Consider the following 22,009-nt stretch of genomic DNA (forward strand, 5'->3'; position numbering starts at 1 on the left):
TATATATATATATATATATATATATATATATATATATATATATATAAGAAAAGAAAATAGGACGGATCAATTCCTAAAGATACCATGTGTCCAATTTGATTCAAATAGTTAAATCTTCTAAAGCATTAACCAGCCAAAACAAAAACTATTCATAGAATTACATCTTCTTTATATAAACTGTATCCATTTCAAAACCTAAGCTTGATGTTAACATATAATAGTATTATATTAAAGCGGAGAGTAGGGATTACATGAAAGTTGTAATTAGAAATAACGCGTGAAAGTATCACAAAATTAATTGGAGTATGAGACAATTACAATAACTAATAGTCTGCATTGAAGTAATAAAATACTGATTTTTCTATACATTGAATTATTTTTTATCTCTCATAGGACCTTCTATGGGCCGAAACGAATGTTGCCCCCTAAAATTATTCCTCATCATAAGGCATACATCCCACTAGTTTATTTCAAAATTGGCGAGTCACACTTCCCTAGTTTCCCTAGTCAGAAGATTTTTAAGAGGAGTCAATACATAATACAAAGATATACACTATATATACACATACATCAAATTACGGTTAAAAGTGCCGGGACTCAAGACTCCAGAATTTTCCGGGTAATTTATCCGGATTTAGGGTAAAAACCATTTTTACTGGAACATGTTACGGAACATAAAAACTGATATACTGTAACTTTTATAAAAATAATTACCCTAAAATCACTGAATCAATTTTAATTAATGAATATTACTGTAAAAATTACGGTATAATAGTTTACTGTAAAATTAATTTTACGTATGATGCACCCAAAGAGCCGATACTTTGTACCGTAATTTGATCCACAATTTTTTCCTTAGAATAGGTATTTTACTAAAATCATAAAAAATGTATTGTAATTTGATTTTATACACATGCTTGCTCGAAAATAAAGTTAAATTTATTTTTAATACAAAAGACTGAAGATATTTGTTGGAAAATTAAATAATTTTTGAAATACTTATTAAATGACATTTTTGTTCAACGTTTACTTGAGTAATACATACATTAACTTTTTCAGTTCATAGTGCAAAAAAATTAAAAATATATATATTTATAATATATTTGGATTTAAATTAATGCTCACATTTTCTTATGATAGCTAACATGTAAGTTTCAAGTTATTTGGTTTCTAAAAATAATTCACTTGACCTACAAAGTCAATTTTACAGACAATTAAAGTAGATATAGCAAGAGAGTTTTAAAACAGATACCTATTTCAAAACTTAGAAAAGATAAATTACCTTTACAGCGAAACAACTTCAAAACACAGTTTGCTATCAAAGCAACTAACTTTCGTAAAATTAAACTTACAAATACCTACCAATTAGTTTTAGTAAATCTGCAGGAATATTCAAATTTTAGTGAGTTACTAAGGCCCCTTTGCTTTTTGTAATATCTCAAATCCTTTAATTATGATTCTGGTTAGTATACTTAAAGCTAATTTCAAAATTAGCTAAATACCTTTGTAAAGAAGATATCTAATTAAAAGTTTTGTAATTATCGTTTGAGAATTTGAAACCTGTATTTAGAAAAGCTTTGCCCAAAGAAAGCTTTGAAACAACAAATTAACAATTTTTCAAATTTTTCTTCTTGTTGCCTAGCCCTAAAACTAATTTTCTTTTTTTAGATATAAACTTAAAAATTGCCGAATGGTAAGTTATTAATGCATCATTAATTTTAGATGTGACCTTTACCTTTGGAACATTTTTCTAAATTTGTTTAAACAATGTTTTCTTTGTTTAAGTTACCTTCAATTAAGGGTTAACACACATTTTGCTACCTAAATATTAGGGATCGTAATATTTTTGAAAATTTATTTTGCGGATTTATTCGATGGTTGGACTTTTCTATGAGCGTAACTTTTAAAATATTTTTTTTTGCTAATTATTTATTTCTTATAATTAATCTCGTTAAACAATGTTATTCTTCTTCAGCAAGATTTTTCTGTTATGTTTATAGAAAGTTGAAAGCTTAATTTATTGTATAAATTTTGATTTTCCTTTAATTACTTTGTATAACAAACTATGTTTTAATAATTTTATTAATGGTTGCAGTTAAATGTATAACAATACATATTATTATCTAATTATACGGGAGGTTTAAACGGTAATCAAATCGAGTGTTTAGTTCTTTTGCAACTGTTTTTTTTTTTTTTTTTGATAGTGAAAAAAAAAAACATTTGCTTCTAAATTTCATGCTTAAAAATTTTCCTGTTCCGTGTTCATCAAACACACTAATTTTTCCTCTGTCTATTATTTTAATTTTAATCTTATCAAATTAATTTTTAGATGTACATCTGAATAAAAAACTAGGAAGCAACAATATCAAAAATATTTAACTAATAAATGAAATACAGTAGGGAACCGATTATCCGGAACGATCGGGACCATCGCTATTCCGGATAACTGATTTTTCCGGTTTTCTGAGTCGCTACAAAAAGCCGTTTTTTTTATTGTTAAACCCAACTAAAAAAAAAAGTTTTTGGAAGTAATCTTAAAAGGAAGAAAAAACGATGAAGTAATACACTAATGATTGTTTATAAAATGATGGTAAGGTAAACATATTTAAAAAAAAAAATATCCCAAAATCTTATGAGGAAAAAAAATTTTTTTTTTTTAAAATGGCGAGAAAATTTATCGAATTTCGTTCCGGTTTTTTGGTTTTCCGGTTTTCTGATTTCCGGATAACGGGTTCTGTACTGTAATTGCATTCGTAATAAAATAATTGAATATTTGCATCCATTCGTGTCACTAACACTTACGTCGTAACGAGATTTTGTCAAAAATGTTTTTATTAGGAAACGTTGCAAAATACTAAAATGAAAGTCCGTGGCGAAGAATTGCTGAAATTTGGTAAAAATGATAAATAAAAAGTAAAAAAAAAATTGGGGATAATTTATCAAAAGCTGTGATCCTGGGAGTTAATAAAATTATGGTAAAATAGCTGGCAGCTGTCTGTCCATCCGATTAACCGTAAAAATTACGGTAAATTCCATTTTTTTCTTTTATGGTTTTGAAAACATTTTCAAAAATACAGTTATAAAACCATCAATACAAAACTATACAGTTTTTTAACCATTTGCAACTAGCATTTTTCGTAAAAGTAAAAAATAATTAATTATTTAACTAGACATAGGAGCTCGGCATTCCGTAAGGTAATAGGCATTGGAGAGTGCCGGACACTGGAAATTTTTCATGTGTTGAAGGGAATATTGTGGTGTCAACACTAGGACTCGAACTCCAGTTCTGCTGGTCATGTGATTGACAGATAAGCCCGCTCGGCTATGATATTTACTCAGTTGCAAAGAATTAAGTAGCTTCATTTGGTGGTTCTAGTTGGTGAGATAAGATTCTGGTTGTTTAGCCGTATTAGGTGAAAGCAGTTAATAAACAGTTGTTCTCAAACTTAACAGTTTGATTACCATTTTATTTATGGTCATTTGACTGTTTTGATTAAATATGGTAAAATAACCATTCACTAAATTGTTATTTAACCATTTTTTCCGAGAAATTTCTAACAGTGTACGTCAAAGGAAACTAAATGTTCAAATAAAATTGATTAAAAGTTCTTTCGGTGTTGTTTTTTATATTGTAAGCTATACAAATAATCCTCAATTATTACACTCTTCAAGACAAATTATTAAGATAAATAATTTTCAATAACTTTCAGTATCGGATACTATAAGAGATAATAAAAAGAACTAAATACAGTAGAGTCCCAATTATCCGAGTTCCCACTTTAACCAGGCTGTTAAATATTACAAGGATTCCTTTTTGTTCTAGTTTATTTCTTATTTTTAAAACTACAAAAAAAAAATCTGAATTTTATCTTCCAAACATTTAGGAAAGCGAAATCCAACAACTTGATCCGAGGAAGTGATCGTTAATATCACCAGTAATGAAAATGAATCTAGCGAATATGGTGAAGACAGTGACTATTAAAATCAACATAAGCATAAGCAATATGAATTGAATATATAAAACTACGATACAAGCCTTCCTGTTATCCTTAAAAAGTGGCGAAATATTTCTGCAGAAAAGAGTCTAAGTAACGTAAAAAAAAAAAAAAAAAAAAAAAAAAAAAAAAAAAAAAAACGATTAAGGAATTTGAGTAAAAACTCTTTCATTCTCGTAAAGTATGCTTTGAGTGTTTCCAAGTAAGCGTTTTAATTATAATATGAATTGTATGTGGTGTAATCGTATGAAATTTGTAGTTGTTAAATATATTACATTTATACCTTCTCTTTCCTTCTTTATACTCTTCGCTTTAACCAACTTTTTTGGTTATCCGAGTTAGTCGTGGTCAGCATTTTCCCGGATAATCGGGACTAAGATAATACTGTATTTAGAAACTTTCAGTATCGGATTCTTCGGTAGTATTTCTGAAATTATTGAAGATAATATACCTTTCCCATTGATTACAATCTTCAAGGCAATCAATTAAGATCTCTTATTCACTGAGAGAAAAGAAAAACGTATGACCAAAACTACCGGGATATGGAGAAAATTCACCGTGTTTCAGGATCTATAGAAACACCAAAAAGTTCCCTAATATTTAACGAAACCTTTTGATAGCCATTTAATTAATTAATAGTAAAATATGGTTTAAAATATAATGTAAAATTTGCTGAATCTGGTAAAATTCGGAAATTCTATTTTGATAACTTAGACCATGGCGAAAAACCTTTTTTTTCAGTTATTGCATTTTTAATAAATGTGTGATAATAAGAGCTATAATTTTGATAATCAGAACTTCCAGTAAACCGTCAGAAAAATGAATGGTTAAAATTTTGAATATTTTGCTTCGGTTTATTGGTATTATAATTTTTTCTACAAATTCTATTATTATACATTATGGTACTTTAACCAGTTATTCTATTTTCCGCTTAAATGAAACATGTTCTGGAACACACAAGGAATTCAAAAACTAGTTTTTTGTTTTATAATTTCTCAACTTGAAATCAGGTCAAAATATCGAAAATATTTCTTGGTAAAAACGATTTACAATTAACCTTGATTTTGTTTAAATCATTACTTGCTGAAGGAATAATTTTTTTAAAGAAATCATTAACCCAGATATTTTAAAAAATAAATTTCTTCATTTGAATAAATTTAGGAGATCCAGACATAATTACAGAAATTTCATTAATCTAAAATATTTTAAGTTTTTAGTTTGTCAAAATAAATCCTTCTTTACTAGTTATGTGCAATAAAACGAAAATTATCAGTGATCGATAGTTAAAAAAATTCTATTACAGAGGAATTTTTTGATTATTATTATTATGTTTTATATTTTTCAACTTCTATTGTATTCAACTTGGGATTGTTTAACTTTTGATTACTTTATTCTCCACAATTTCAACAGATTTTTTCCAGTTTTAACGCTAATTTCAACTAAACTATTTTATAATCTATTTTATGATATTAGCACGTGAGAATAGTTGTTCTAATAAGACCCGTTTCAAAAATCATTTTGCGCTGTGTGATTTAAAATCTGAAATTTCCTTAAGTGTTTAAAAAATATACACTTATGTACAATATATATATATATATATATATATATATATATATATATATATATATATATATATATATATATATATATATATATATATATATATATATATATATATATATATATATATATATATATATATATATATATATATATATATATATACGCAATAGAACCGAATTGAACCTATTTCTTAGCTTGAAGATCAACAAAAATTGAAGCAACGATTCACATAGAAAACGAAACAGGTAAGAAGCTACCCCCTTCACCCACCCACTATGACTAAAGATTACATCTCAGAATCACCAGGAATGGCTTAGCAGATAGAGTGATGACTAACAATTAAGGCAACACAGGTACGAATCCCTGCTCTGTCATATAGATCATTTTACTGTTTTCCTGAAAAGAAACAAAGTTGTCTTACAAATTAGCCCAAGTGGTAGACAGATGATGGGTTAAAAGTTGAACTGGGAGTTGAAAGTTGAAATACTGGGTGAGAAGTAAAACTTCCGATTGAATAAGCAATGGGGAATTTTCCTCTATCTGCAACTCAAATGCGAGTCGGAAAAAGCTAAAATATCTGGTGTTGTTTTAATTTTTGATTCAACAGTTCTTGTGCTTTTCGGTATAAATGGAAAATTGCTAGGTTACAGGGATTAACATAATGTGCCGTATATTTACTGCATGAATTAACTGGTAATAATATTAATAGAATTCGAACGAGAAAAACGTTTCCTGAAGTATAGTTCTAGTTTAATAATTTACTATTCTAGCATTTTCTTTTACCAAAAAATAATAAATATTTCTCCCTTGTACAAAATTCACATCATGTACTTGCTACGAATTTTCAATAAAGAAAACTTTTCTCTACAATTCAAACTTTCATCCTTTTGACCAAATTAATTACCTAACATAATATCATTTTTCTTTATTAATAAATTATTCCTAATCTGAAAACCGATAAAAATTCAGCAATATTTATTTTTATATTATACAATTGAAAAGAATCCAAAAACTAATTTGATTTGCAATGAAGGAAGGGAGAAAATCATACATCGCTAAACTCCAGAGACTTAAGTTATCAAATCAATTTCTTTCTCGAGCAATTTTGTTGAGAAACAAAACAATTCCTTAAATAGACCATAGAAATAAACAATAATGTTTTTGCAATTAATGATTTAAAAGGTTTTATATATTTGGGAGAGCCAAGTGTGATAAAAATACTTCTCTTTTGGTAATCTTTTAAAAGCAATTCTCTGTTCCATATAAAGGGCCCTTAAAGGAAAATAAATTCTTTTAATCCTACTTACTAAAGGAATCATTAATAATTTATTATAGTTAACGGAAAATAGTCGTGAAAGTTAACTTTAACTAGTTGAGATTTTTTAGAATGTTTGCAAATGGCAAGTGTTATAATAACTGCGAAACATTTATTTTTATATGACAAATTTGTAGATTAATGGAAAAATAAAGAAATTGTTCTTAATGAAAAATAAAGAATTGTTTATTTTCTTTGTTTTTCTTCTTCTTTTCACTGAATTGGGAAAATGCATCCAAAATTATTTAAAAAAAATGGATAATTTTCCCCCTTTTAATTTGTAATAATGCAGTTGCACGAAAACAAATTATTTGTGTCTAAAAAATACTATATATTTTTAATATTTTAATGGATAAATTATAAGTCGATGACGGATATATTTGATAGATCAATTTTATTATAATTATTTTTTAAGTAATTAATTAATGTAATTTAATCAATTAAAAATAATTAATTTTAACATAATTAATTTTGAATTTATTAATTTTTGAATATCATAAAGCCGTGTGCGTCTTCAGCTTAAAGCAATTTTCAAGTCCCAAATTTTTGATAAAATGAAATTATTTTATAAAAAAATAACTATTTTGTTTTTAGCAAAGATAATCAGATGTTGAAAAATCTCAATTGCTTGCATTATTCAAAATGGTGATTTGCAATGTTTTTATTCAATGAAATTCGAGAAAATTACCGTTTGAGACACAATTTTAATTTTTTTGAAAACCTAAGTACTTTTTTAAAATTTTATTACTCTTTTATTGCTTAGAAAGTTTTAGAACAAATAATTTTTTAATATTTTTATAATAGTAAAACTGTAACTCGTTAATACGCATCGTTTTTATGTATCTGAGATAAAATAACTTAAACTTGTTTTTATAAAAATCTGTTATTAACTTTTCCGATAAATAAATCTTTCAACTTAAAAATTTTATGCTTTTTTCTTTTATGTCTGTGTTTTTATAATTTACAAATAAAAGTCATTATAATTTCAAAGTTTAGGAAATAGGAGATAGATCAGAGCCAAAATTATCAATACACTTTTAAAAACACTAAATCACTGTGAAAGAAGAACTGTAATTCTCTTGCTTTAACTGATGTGTCTTAGTAATTGTATCACAATCAGTATCTGTGTTCCGGTCACACAATAGAAGAAACGGTAATTTCGTTCAGTATCAACACTGAACACAAAATTATCAGAACAAAAGGCATATCAGAGCAAAAAGTACTAACACTTACCAGAACAAAAATAATCAAAACATAATTTTTTGAGAAATGTTGTTGAATAAAGAAGAGCTTTAATTCTCGCATCTTAATACTGCATTACAATCAACGTCGGTGCACAGATCTTTGCCTGAAGCTTATTATTTATTTTACCTTAGTAAATTATTTTTTTAATCAAAAGGTATTACCAAACTTACACAAATTTTTGTGTTAGTCAAAATTAGTTAAAGTGTGCTAGTTAAAGACAACATTATTTGTAATTTCTTTATTTCTATTTTTCTTTTGATGAAAGAAATAATATTGCTTTTATTCTTTTTGTTATGAATTTACCAACATATACAAGTCCAAACTCCAAATATAATATCTTTATATAAACCGCACGATGATACATCTCATTGCACGTTCTTATATTCAAAATGAAGTTTCGATACATTTCAAATACCTCATCAATTATTCTGAAGTAGTAAATGAATCTGAATATAATGAAGGAAGGGCAGTTTTGAACATTATAATTTATTTAGTTTCAAAAATAATTTCATTATGCTACACTACAACATAATTTTCTTTTTATTGTTGCCAATCTTACAGTAAAATTTAGTAGCCTTTCTTCCTTGCATTGTTTGCAGGTTTAATAACCCTTCTAATTCAATGCCCCTTCAAACAAAAGAATAAAGCGAGCCTTAATTGACCTTAATATCTATCCTTCCGGCTTAAATTTTAGCCCCACTGTGTTTAATAAAACTAATGAGAAGATTTTTTTTCTTCCCACTTCTTATTCCAGTAAAGCCTCAGCTATTTGATAAATTTCTAACTAATTGGATAGCATAATTTATATTTCACAATTTTTCTGTATGAATACAATATTTCGGTTTATTTCAGTTTTTTAAATACGAAACACCCCGTAAACATTTTTTAAAAAGATAACTATGAAGTTTGTCATTAAATATTCATGTTTAAATCCAATTACATTTGACTCACCATTGCTTTTAAGTATTTAGAATTTCATTTTTCACATAATATTCATATTTTTATTGAAATAAAAGTACTTATTGAAATAGTAATACAGTTTTTATTAATATGAAGCATATTAATACACTGAAAAGAAAACTTCGCGTATTTAAACACCAAAAATGGTGGCAACTGCATTACACCAAAATGGTGTTCTATTACACCAAAACAAAAGGATAGTTCTTGGAGCAATGCAACACCTAAAATGTTCTACTTGGTTTACTTCGTTACACTACTTGGTTACACTACTTGGTTTAAAATAGGTGATGCCATGCTTGTTATTCAATAACGTTCAAAAGTTATAATTATAGTAAGATATGACAGACATAAAAATGGGTAAAGTTACTCTTGCGATGCAATATAAAACATGAATTAGTTAGTTAGGTTGCATACATACAGTAATTTTTAAAATATGATTAGTTTGTAAACTAAGCATCCGCGTAGCACAAAGATAATATTAAGACGAATTCGAACTATGTTTAATAGAGTAGGATAGAAACGAAATTTTATATTTTAAAATTATTCAATACAAGGACTGAAACTTGAAAACTAAAATACAAAAATCTTTGTTACAAAACTAAATAACACTCACACATATTTTTAACGGCAACATTGAAGACGACCACCAATATTTGCCAACTCCATATTGATTATAAAGAATTACAAACGATATCGAAAAGCGCCAACATTGGAGTTTTCGGAAGCGAAAATATTCAAAGTATGGTGTGAAGGTGCGTGATTTGGAGTAAAAATTTTTTATTTTTGGTGTTACGCATTTTATTAATTTATATAAAGTATTTTTAACAGCTTTCGTTGGATTTTTGCATGGATTACAATGGTGGGGTTTCCATGGCAGGAATGTTGGGATTTGGCACAGATTTATCAAGCCATAAAAATATCAAAAAGCCATGACTTTTTGCTAGCTCCGGATATTTAAACTGGGATTCTGAAAGGGAAATGGTTGCAAGAATTCCCTTAACTTAATGAAACGTCATTCAAATGGGAAAATTTAGAGATTTTGATTTGTTAAAAAGATGACACCATTCTAACGATGGGGAATTTTTGGGATTGTCTTAATGCGCTTTTTTATAAGAATTATTGGTCATTAACTTCAAAATATAATCTCTAAATTGGCATCTTGACTTTTTAAGGCTCTATGTAAGAAAACGATTTTCACGTCTTAAAATTAAAAGAGAAATCTATTTTAAGCTTATGATTAAATATAGAAAGACTCGTATGAAGCATTCTATATTACATGTATATCATAAAAACTTAGCGTAATACAATTATAATTAGTATTTAGTTACCAAACTAGAACAAATTAACAGAAAAAAATACATATTCTCTGAAATAAGATGGTAATATTTTAATGTAAGAAGAAGTCACAAAGCGGAAAATATATGCATGATATGTATTTTGTTTTATTCTTCGCCTATATCAATTTAATTGCTTAAGTGAAATGAAATATTGTAATTCTGGAAATATGCAATAACCATCTGCTTTAATGGAATTAATATTAAGTGGAAATATCTAATGTTTCAAATGAATAAAAAGTAGATTAAACAGGACAAAATGCACACAAAAAGAATCAAAGTTATTTTTATAAGTGGATCGAAGAAAATTTAAAAAGTTATATTTACAATGCTTTATTTTCCTGGAATAAATGGAAATAAGATAACACGAAGAAAAATAAATATTATAAATGGAAAGCATGCTAAAAAACATTCTAATTCGGTATGTGGAAATATTTATTCAGGAATGAATAATTGGGGCTAATGGTTGCTAAATATTTCATATTTAGTTTCTAAAGAATAAAAATATTTCAGTCTTCTTGAAGCTGCGTTATAATTCTTATAAATAATAAATGAGCTCTATTCATACTTTAAAAAACTAAAATTATAGATTTTCTCTATTTTAGAAATAACCTAAGTAAATGTATTGCTGGGTAAAATATATTAAAATTTTAATATTATTAGATTTAAGCATGAACACTCAAAATATAATACGGATGATCCTTTTATAAATTATAGAAATAATTATTAACACTTAAAGTAAATAAAAAAATATAGTAATAATTGCCCTTTTTAGGTAATAGTAACAATTATTAACAATCAAAATAGATGACAAATTATAATGCTAATGGCTCTTTTTCAAAAAATAGTAGTAATTGTTAATGCTCAAAGTAGATAAAAAAATTACAGTAATAATTGTCCTTTTTTTAAATAACAGTAATAATTATTGACACTCAAAGTAGATAATAAATTATAATAATGGTTCTTTAATTTAAATTATAGCAATACCTATTAACACTCAAAGTAGATGATAAATTATAATACTAATGGTTTTTTTTTTAAACAATAGTAATTAATAATAATAATTATTAGTAACATTTATAGAAAATAAAAAAATATATACTATTGTCTTTTTTTAAAATAATAGTAGCAATTGATATCACTCAAAGTAGATAACAAATTATACTGCTTATTTTAAATAATAATAATAATGTTCACTAAGTTAAGATAATTATAATTTGTTAATTATTTATTATATGAGCTTATAATATGATTATTATTTATTATTATGATTATTATTTATTATATGGACTTATAATATGATTATTTTTTAAATAATTACCTTAAAGTTTCACAGTGCTTTAAATTATGCACTGTAAACAATTCCTGATAAAATTATGGGGAGAAGTACTGACCTCCTAAGTGCATCATCTGTGAAATTAATTTTACCGTAAAATACATTATTACCGTACAATTTTATACAGTATATTTTACAGTAATAATTATTTAAATAAAGTGATTCAGTGATTTTACAACAAATATTACTGTAAAAATTATGGTATATCAGATATTTTGTTTCCTTAAAATTTTACGGTAAAATGGACTTTTCGGTAAAAAGTACCGGCTCCATGACTGCCGGTCCATTTTTTCGTAGTTTTATATGGAACTGAATTACGTGAACAAAATGATTCGAAAAACATATTGCTAAATTATAATACATTACTTATTTATAATGCAAATTAGTTGTAATACGCACGCACTTATTTCATAATTTATTTGGATTATGCATTGTTATTTGGATTTCTGAAAATACATCAACGGGTATATATTATACAACATAAATATGAAAATGCATATAATGCATATTTTAAGATAAAGAATGCTGAAATAAAATGTTTAGTTTTGAAAAATTGACTGTAATGAGTATTTTGAAAGATAAGACTGAAATATCCCCATCAATAAAACTAGGGAAGATTCTAAATCATAGAACCGAAACTATAGTATGTCCATCTCTATATTTTCATATGTGATTTATCAACTTTTTTTTTCTTTCCTTTTCTTTCTTTTAGTGTACGTTTCTCAAAATATATATATATAGCACAAAGCATACTTTTCTGTGATGTAATTTAATTTATCTAGTTGCAACTTAGATATTGTAATTTCCCTGTAATAGAGTAATTTTCTAATTTTAAAATAATTCTTAAATCACGCTTATCTAATTTTTTTTTCATTTATGCATATTTATTCATATACATTTTTCAATGTTTTTTCTGAAAATGTCGTTAGCAGAATGTAACGAAAGAAAAAAAAAACGTATCCTTACAAACGCATCTGTGAAACAAAAATCTTTTCCTTTTAGAATTTTACGGAGAGCTAGATTAAACAGTCCTCAACAAAATAAATTCCCAGAGTTTTTGTTTTAGCTCGTAAAATAAAACTACTCTAGATAAACTTACGAAACGGGTGAACTCTGTTTAAAATGATCGGAACAGTTGATGAGAGAGCGAGAAAGGCATGTTTGCTTCTTTCTTCCGATTTATTTGCGTTTGGCGCTTCGACGTCGACTTCAATAGATCTTCAACCGAATTACGCCTAAAGCGTCCAAACCAGATTCATAATTATTGCGACGGTGTTGCATAGCATGATATAACAGGAATACTATTTCCGGAGCATGATGTCATCGTTTCGTTCGCTAAAGATGATGAGTTATTGTCTTTACTCTTTCTTTTTTAATTCTTAAAAGTGGAGTAAGAATGCTTTATAGAATGGTAATAATATTAAAATTCGTTTTTTTTCTCCTTTTTTCCCCGTTATATAATAGAATTTAATTTAAATATTTTTAATAGTTAGTTCTTCTTAGTTTATATCATATTTAATTCAAATGGCATTTATTTGTTAGTAAGAGCTCATTCGAAAGCTTGAATCGCATCATTATAGGAAAATACCGAATCCGTAAGTAAATATGGATATGAGTTCCTTGTTATTACTTTACTAGTAATAGATAAACTCTTTCCCCTGCTCGCTGAAGTTATCCAACCCCCGAAGATCGCTATGAATCGTATAAATATTGTATATGAATATATAATCTTATATGAGTTGCTTCGCTCGCTATGAAATTACGTCCATTTAAATTGCTTAAACTGCGTTCTAGTGTTATTAAATTCAATTATTAAATTCCTTAAAACTAATTCTTCCTTGAAAATTAAATATTTTAAACAATAATAAGTTATAGAAATAAAGAATTTTAAATAATATGAAATAGAAAAACGTGCAGAAAAATATAATTATGATTTAAAAAAAGGTTATTATTTAATATTTACGACTTCGTTAAAGACCCAATTATAAATTTCAGAATGATGAGCAATTACTGCAGAGCTGACAAATGACCAATCTGTTAAGACGTTAAAATGAAATAAGTGACATGCAATAAAAACACTTGCAAACACCAGCACAACAAATAATAATTTTTTAACGAATAACGATAAAAATGAATAACATTTTTATTACGCAGCTTACTTAAGTATTAAAACATATTATATAGCACTTCGTTTGCTGATATGAACTATTTGATTTTAACCTTTCAATTCTACCAAACCTATAACTCAGTTTGCTTCACTTTTTCGTTGTTTTCGCGAAAAAAAGAATTATCATTCAGGAATTTTGAAACAAGTACGTTTACACTTTCATATTTATGACAGTTCACATGCTTCATATATTTTGTTTCCTTTGTTCCAACTCAAAAAAGGAATAAGAACTTTCTTTTTTTCTGTGTATGAGAAAGATATTTACAAAACAAACACAACAAAACATAACAAAAGTTGGATAACTAAAAGATGACTAAAGAACTTAAGATAAATATAATCCATTTTCACTTCGGATATTTTTATTTATATTTTTAATCTGAAAGATCATACATGTTCGAGGATTCGGAAAAACCTAATTACGAAATTATATATAAATCAGAATTTTTGTCAAACAGCCTCGTTTTTTATTGTGAATTGTTTTGTATTCAGTATCTCTTTAACTATCATATAAAAGTCATTCTATGAAAATGTTTAATAATATATTCATATTTTGATTTCAATAAAACTATAAACGGCGTCATTTTTCCTTGAATTTACTTTAAAACGATATTGAGTTACTAATCTCAATTCAAAGCATTTTTGTAGTTTTTGATGCAAAGATACATTTATTTATTGACTTAAAAACATTAAAACAACCAATTAAACCAATTTCAAAACAAAAAACAAATGAAACTGAAAACATTTCAGCAATGAATTACCCCAATTAGTATACCGTCATTCGAAAACTGTATACCGGAACAGATAAATGATCACTTTAGTCAACAGTTACATTAAACAGTGTAGTCAACAGTTTTAGCTGTTGCTGTTGTTAATTTACGTCGCACTAGAGCTGCACAATGGGCTATTGGCGACGGTCTAGGAAACATCCCGAAGGATGATCCGAAGACATGCCATCACAATTTTGATCCTCTGCGGAAGGGATGGCACCCCCGCTTCGGTAGCCCGACGACCTGCGCGCGAAGTCGAGCACTTTACGGTAGCACAGTTTAACGAGGACCAATACCGCACACCCTCGGTCCCTACGCAGACTGATCCAAGTGGTCACCCTCCCGCACACTGACCGTAGCCAGTGATGCTTGACTTCGGTGATCTGCTGGGAACCGTGTCTTAACGATCAGTCCACTGCGGGACAGTTAAATGTAGCAGTAAATCTAATGTATGAACAATATAAGTGTGTTTATTAAATAAATGATTGCACTATAGAGTGTGCCCTCTTTGTAAATACCATAATCAAAGAAAATTAAGCAAGTTATTAACTGAAGCTTTACAATAGACTTAAATTGAACTGGTTAGAAAATTGAAACTGTGCAATAGCTAAGCAAATATAAAGTATTTGTGTAACAATTACATAGAGAAAAATGTAAAGGTCAAACTACCGTAATAAATGGTAATGACAATTCTGGTAAAAAAAAACTACACTTTTGGTTATAAAAAATATGCGGTATTTAAATAATTCATTTGATAATTTTTCCTTTCATATGGTAACGGTTCATCGGAAATTCTAGCTTTCAAATTTACAGTTCTTATTATCACCCAAGAAAGTACGACAATGAGGAATAAATATTATAGAATGAATGATTTTTATGCCAAGTTCTAAGGTATCATGATGAAATTACCAAATTTTACCACATTTACGAAACTTATCACATATTATAAAATTCCATTTTATTGTTAATTTTATCAAAATAATTATTAAAGCATTTCGGTAAAAATTTCTGAGATTTTTGATGTTCTCACAGGTTCACTATACTATAGATATACTGTAGCTTTTACTATAGATATTTTCTCAGAATATATATATATGTAATTTAATTTTTTGGGAGATTTTTGGGAGTAAGATAGCTTGCAGTTCTCAAAGTAATTTTGTAACTATAAAAATGACATAAAAAAGCTATATGAGGGGGCAAAATGAAGACATAACTGATAATTTATCCGATGAAAATGCTTCCAGGAAAAATTTCCATGGTGATTACTGTATGCAGAGAAATTATAAATTGAATTTGAGTAAAGTGAATCGGAATACGGAATAGTAGAATTATATTGACAAAATATGCCAGTAGAACTTTTTTTATAGGTCTTATGCTATTAACATGTTGTTAACATGGTAAAAAAGTTTCATCTCGTATTTGCAATTAATTTTTAAACTAAGTGAGCACTTATATCTAATAATTATAATACATTAGTTGCATCCTACATTTTGATAATAATACATAAATAATAAAATCACCGAATTAGATTGGTTTAACCAAATTATTTAAAGCTATTTCTTAAATGTATGTTAAAAAAATTTGAATTTACTCATATCTAGTTTCTTCAATCGATTAGATGCATCTCATATTTTAATTCTCTTCTTAATTTAACTTAACTTAGTAAATTTATTAGTTTAATGTTATATATCGAAACTATTACTAAATTAGGGGGTAAAAAATTTAAATAACTTTTTTGTGATAACTAATTACTGTGTGAGAATTTTTTTTTTGTAAAGTTGTAAAAGATATACTTTTGTTCGCAAATTTCTAAATATTTCCCTAATTTGTTGTTGAAATACTATTACTTGCAAATCTTCATACATCTAAGATAGAAAAGTTTACTTCGTGAATTTCAAACCTATAACTATTTTTTAAAATTAGAAGTAAAAAGTTCGGACTGAAATTCGTTTCCATTTAATAAATAATATACACTCTATAACAAAAGAATCGACGCACCAAGAAGGAGTTGTCCGATTGAAACGAAAATTGGTGGATAGGAAAACAATGTACAGAATAGCAAATGATTAAAATTTCAGAACAATTGATTAATTTATTGCAGAGTTACAGTAACAAGTTCAATAAGGTGTTGACCCGCCTCTAGCCTGGATACAAGTTGCCACATAGCGTGGCATAGACCGATAAAGCTCCCGGATGGTCTCTTGCGGTATTTCCTGCCAAATTCGATCCAATTGTCGAACGAGGTCATCAACATTCCGTGCCAGATGCAATCGCCTTCCCATCATATCCCAGACATGCTCGATGCAAGAGAGAGCTGGTGACCTGGCAGGCCAAGGAAGACTTTGACAAGCTTGCAGACAGTTCATAGCAACACGTGTCGTATGTGGTCTGGCATTGTCCTGCTGGAAAACCAGCCCAGGGTGCTGCAAAAGGAACGGTAGCAAAACAGATCTTAGGATGTCGTCGACGTACCTCTGTGCAGTAAGTGTACCTCTAATGACAACCAAAGGGGTCCGGCTGTCAAAGGAAATGGCACCCCAGACCATAATGCCTTGTTGAGGGCCGGTGTGGCGTGCAATAGTGATGGCAGGATCCCCCCCCCTCTGCCCTGTGCGTCTTCAAACACGTCTTCGATCATCGTCAGGACACAGTTGGAAGAGGGATTCGTCGCTAAAGACTATACGTCCCCCGTCGGCATCATTCCAGCCTAATCGAGCGTCGATTTTGCGCTTCTTAGTGCATTCTTGGTGCTTCGATTTTTTTGTTATATGGTGTATTAATTGTACATTAAATTTTAAAACTATTCCTTAAAATGGGTAAAAAATACTGGAATAATTTCTTTTAAAATTGCATTGTAAAATTTAAATCAGTTTTTTAATTAATGCTATAAAAACGTTACATAGGAAGTAAAATTAAAAAAAAGATAATATTTAAATACAATGTTTCAAATAATCTACCCTTGTAAAATAAGTACTTCAAATAAATGTATTTAAATATAGCAATGCAAATAATTATTCCATTATTTCCTGGTTTTTGGTGAACTTTAAGTAATAAAAAAACTGTAACGAAGGAAATTATCCATGAAGAATAGAGATTCCAAAATAATTTTTCTGAGTTTTGACTGAAACCAGATAACCGTTAATTAATATAATAATAAAACATAATCTTAACAACATGACTCCGCGGTGATTTTCTTCCTACTCAAAACAAAGTAAAAGAGCTCCATTCTGAAAATAAGTTATTTATCAAATCATGGCACGTGCAAAAAGTTAAACAGAGACGATACGCTTGAGCGACGTTTTGAGAAACAGAGAAGAGTTCCGTTTGGCGCGCCTGGAAATTTAGCAGTTTTTTTTTTATCCTTTCGAGGTGCTTCAAAAGTGGATGAAATCATAATTCGCTGATTTTTCTAAAGATTGTGATGGTTTTAAGTCATTATCATCAAATGTGGGAGGTTTTCATTTTTCTTCAAGATAAATGCTATCTAATGAATGTTGAAAAGTTTGAGAGCGTGTTATTTATTTTTCTGCAATGCAGGAAATAAACCAAAAATAAAACCTAGTGCTTTAGTTATTGATTGTTGTTAATACAATTGGTTTTTTGAAGTAGGTCAGAAAATGCGAAGGAAATATTTTTGCAGATTATAAAACGGATCTATATATTCTATCTCCTTTAAAGTTTCTTGAAATAAGATTTAATAAGGCGCGAAGAAATTAACACATTTTTTATAACATATTTAAATTGTTTTCAACACTAGTTTATCTTTTTTCTTCTAAAAATATCCGTATATTTTATTTTCAAGCGTATGTAGATAATGTTCTGAAAGAATACGTTTACTTGATGCCATGATTCTTAATTTAAATCATGCAATGGCTGTTTCAGCATATACCTTAACTTATGAAGTAAAAAGTTAAAAAGCTTGCTGTAATTTACTTGCTTGTGATGTAGTTGACTTTTTTACTGTAGTATTAAAAAATTGAAGAAATCAATAAAATGAATTTAAAAAAAATCAATAAATTAAAATTGAACAAAAAGAGGAATTGAAATATATATATATATATATATATATATATATATATATATATATATATATATATATATATATATATATATATATATATATATATATATATATATATATATTAAATTAAAAATATTGCAATGAGTCCGTTTTTAAGATAAAATATTTTGCGAATGACTGGTTTTGATACAAAATATTTTGAAAAAATCCATTTTCACGATGAAAACCTTTGCGAAAAGTCTGTTTATAGACTCAAATTCTTTCCAAAATGACCCCCCCCCTCACAATGAATGAAATTGAGTACTTTTAGCTAATGCTTTCAATATCCAATGGATTTCATTTTCCTTTTCAAACTGTAACTTACCAGAAAATTAGATTTCATATACTTGATTTTGAATTTTAGCTCATTTCATTAATAATTTCACTTTCAATACTTAAAATTTAATAATAATTTTTCCTTCGCTTTCCTTCTTTCGCTTCCTTCGCTTTCGAATGTCACAGTTTTGCCGCAGTTTAGTTGTAAAAAAATGATTTTTTAAATGGTGTACCAGTGTAACACCATTTTTTTCTCAAAGGAACGACGGACATCTTATTTTTAGGCAGATAAATATTGCTATTTTTAGCAAACAAACTTTGTTATTTCAGCAAAAATACTCCTTAAAATAGCTAAGTCAGAATTGCGGTGTGTGCGAGCTAAGTTTTGACATTTTGCTACACAGTGGTTCGAACCCGGGTCACTTCCCTGGGAAACGAGCGCTCTGTTCCCATAGCTATGGCAGCTCTAGTGTTAAATTATAAAAAAAACATATATCTAACAATTACATCTAAGGACAGATTATAGTCCGATAGAGTACCAATTTACGTTCACATCAAATCATGATCAAAACCATTAAATAATGTCTGAAAGTAAAAGAAAGTATTTAAAATAATCATAAGACTGCTTGAAAAAAAAGAAGATAAAGTTAACTTACAATAGGTAAAACTGCATTGTGAAAATTAAAATTTGAATTAACGTTTTTAATCCGCTTATGATTAGTGGTAAAGCAAAAAAAAAATAAACTGTTTTGTGAGAAGCAGCTTCAAACCAAAAATATAGGAAGAAAGACTAATAAAAACAGCAATTTTTTTTCAATGAGCGGGAAGCGGTTAAATACAGAGAAAAAAATTTCATTGACATATCAATAAACAGTTTTTTTTCTGAGAAAAATATTATTTTTCTCCCATAGAAATTACAGTGTTATATTTCATGATTTCAGAAAGAAATATAACTTTTTTGTGAACATTATTCTAATAAATATTCAAATTAACATGTATATGAAACGTATGTCTGTATCTATATCTTAATGTGTTGTAGCTTAATTGCTTTAAACGGTCAGTACTATTAAATTGATAATAATTTCAAAATGTAGGTGCAATTTATTATCAAAAAAAAATGTAGTACCAGGTGAATATGAAGTTACGTTTTACCTTTTGGATTATTAATTGAAAAAAAAAATATATTAACTGTAAAAAATATCTAATGCGAAATGAGAATCGAAATCAGTTGTACAATTCAAAGTGTTACACAAAACAATTTGTTTGAATAAATGTAGCAACTAAATGTATGCTAAGGATACAGACGAAAAATTGGAGGAAAATATACTGTTTTCATATGAAAGATAAGCACTCTGGCATAAACTGAAACCCGATTACGTTACAAAAGCGCATGTTAACTATATGTTCAAATGCATGTCTGCACGTGTTCAAACATACCTTAGTCAGTTAAACTTTAAAAGTTCTCAAAAACACTTTTAACTATTCAACGGGTAAAATATAATTCTGTTAATACACTTGCACCTAAAATATTTACGATTGCAAACGTTGTCAAGATTTATTCGCATAAGTTATAAGAATAACAAGATTTTAATCGTATAAGTAAATGAGTAAAATAAAATAAAGTCAATAGAATTATAGACGACAATTTATGAAAAAAGGTGCTTGAGAGTTGCGGATATAAAGATTTTCTAATTAAAATGTGAACAATAATTTACTATTATTCTTGATTGATTATTCTTGAGTTGAAAATCAGCGTTAGTATTCTCAGACCAGTTAGATTTCAGAGAATGATATAAAAATGAATAGGAAAAAAGAAACTGAAAAACGTTATTATGCGTCTGAAATGTTTGAACCGATGCTTATTATCGTAAATTTAACATTTCGTTTAATAAAAATGCATGCGCATTTTATAGAAATTTTTTTTCCGCAACATTTCCTCAAAAATAATTCTTTTAATTTCCTTTTAAAAATTAACTAACACTTTTTGATATAGCGTATAGAATGCCTTTAAATGTCTATAAAAATAAATAATTCTAAATTTTTTAATGAAAAAATGTATTTTATAGACGGAAAATAAAGAATTCGCTAGATTGAATATACTTAAGTACCTAGTATATATTTTATGCATATAGTATATATTATATATTTTATATTTAGCCAGTATATATTTTAGTATTAGTATTTATTTTATTATGTCTTTATTTTACTTTTAAGCAATTCGATTTTTTGGATATTTTTGCATCCTAACATGCTAACAAAAATAAAAATCTATCATAAAATTTGTATATTAGATAAAATTTTAAATTAATTATAATGCACCTTTTCGCAAGCAATTTTTTCTTCTCAATCAACATGTATACAAAAAATTGAAATCTATCTTAAAATTTGTATCTTAGACCATTTATAATAAAATTAATCAGTATAAATTATAATAAAAAAGTACAACTTTAATTTACATCCTTCCTTAATAAATCTTTTCCTCTTAATAATACAAAAAATTTAAATCAATCTTGAAATTTATTACTTAGACCATTTATAATAAAATAATTTTTATAAATTATAATAAACATTACGCATTTAAATCAACTTTAATTTACACCTTTTCTTCTCAATAAACATGTTTACAAAAAATGAAAATTTGTCTTAATTGTGTCTTAGACTATTTATAATACAATAAATTATTATAAATTATAATTAAAAAAAATGTACACCTTTTCTTTCAAAACTGCTTCGTATAATTCTACTGTCTGGCGAATTTAATCTAATAGAACTTTTTCCACAAATAAGTATTTTATATTCCATCACAAAAAATTGTTTCATAATTTAATCGTTTTGAAAATAAGCTACATAGAATATATTAATCTATATTAAAAAAATAATAAATTAGTTTCTTTGCCGTACAAAAAAGTGATTCATTACGTTACTTGAATACAAATTCTGTTACATATTCTCAAGTTTAAATATTTTGAAAAGATTTATTTCATCTTTAAA

At 27.2% G+C, this 22,009-nt stretch overlaps 1 protein-coding gene across 1 annotated transcript in view; it reads right to left on the reverse strand.

The window, feature by feature from the left end:
- LOC122269195 (uncharacterized) overlaps positions 1-22,009 on the reverse strand; it is a 331,999-nt gene that overhangs the window by 309,042 nt on the left and 948 nt on the right. The window lies entirely within an intron of this gene.

This window comes from Parasteatoda tepidariorum, chromosome 9 (assembly GCF_982258835.1).
Source record: "Parasteatoda tepidariorum strain Cologne lab strain chromosome 9, Ptep-v5.0, whole genome shotgun sequence".
In the NCBI taxonomy this organism is placed as follows: Eukaryota; Metazoa; Arthropoda; class Arachnida; order Araneae; family Theridiidae; genus Parasteatoda; species Parasteatoda tepidariorum.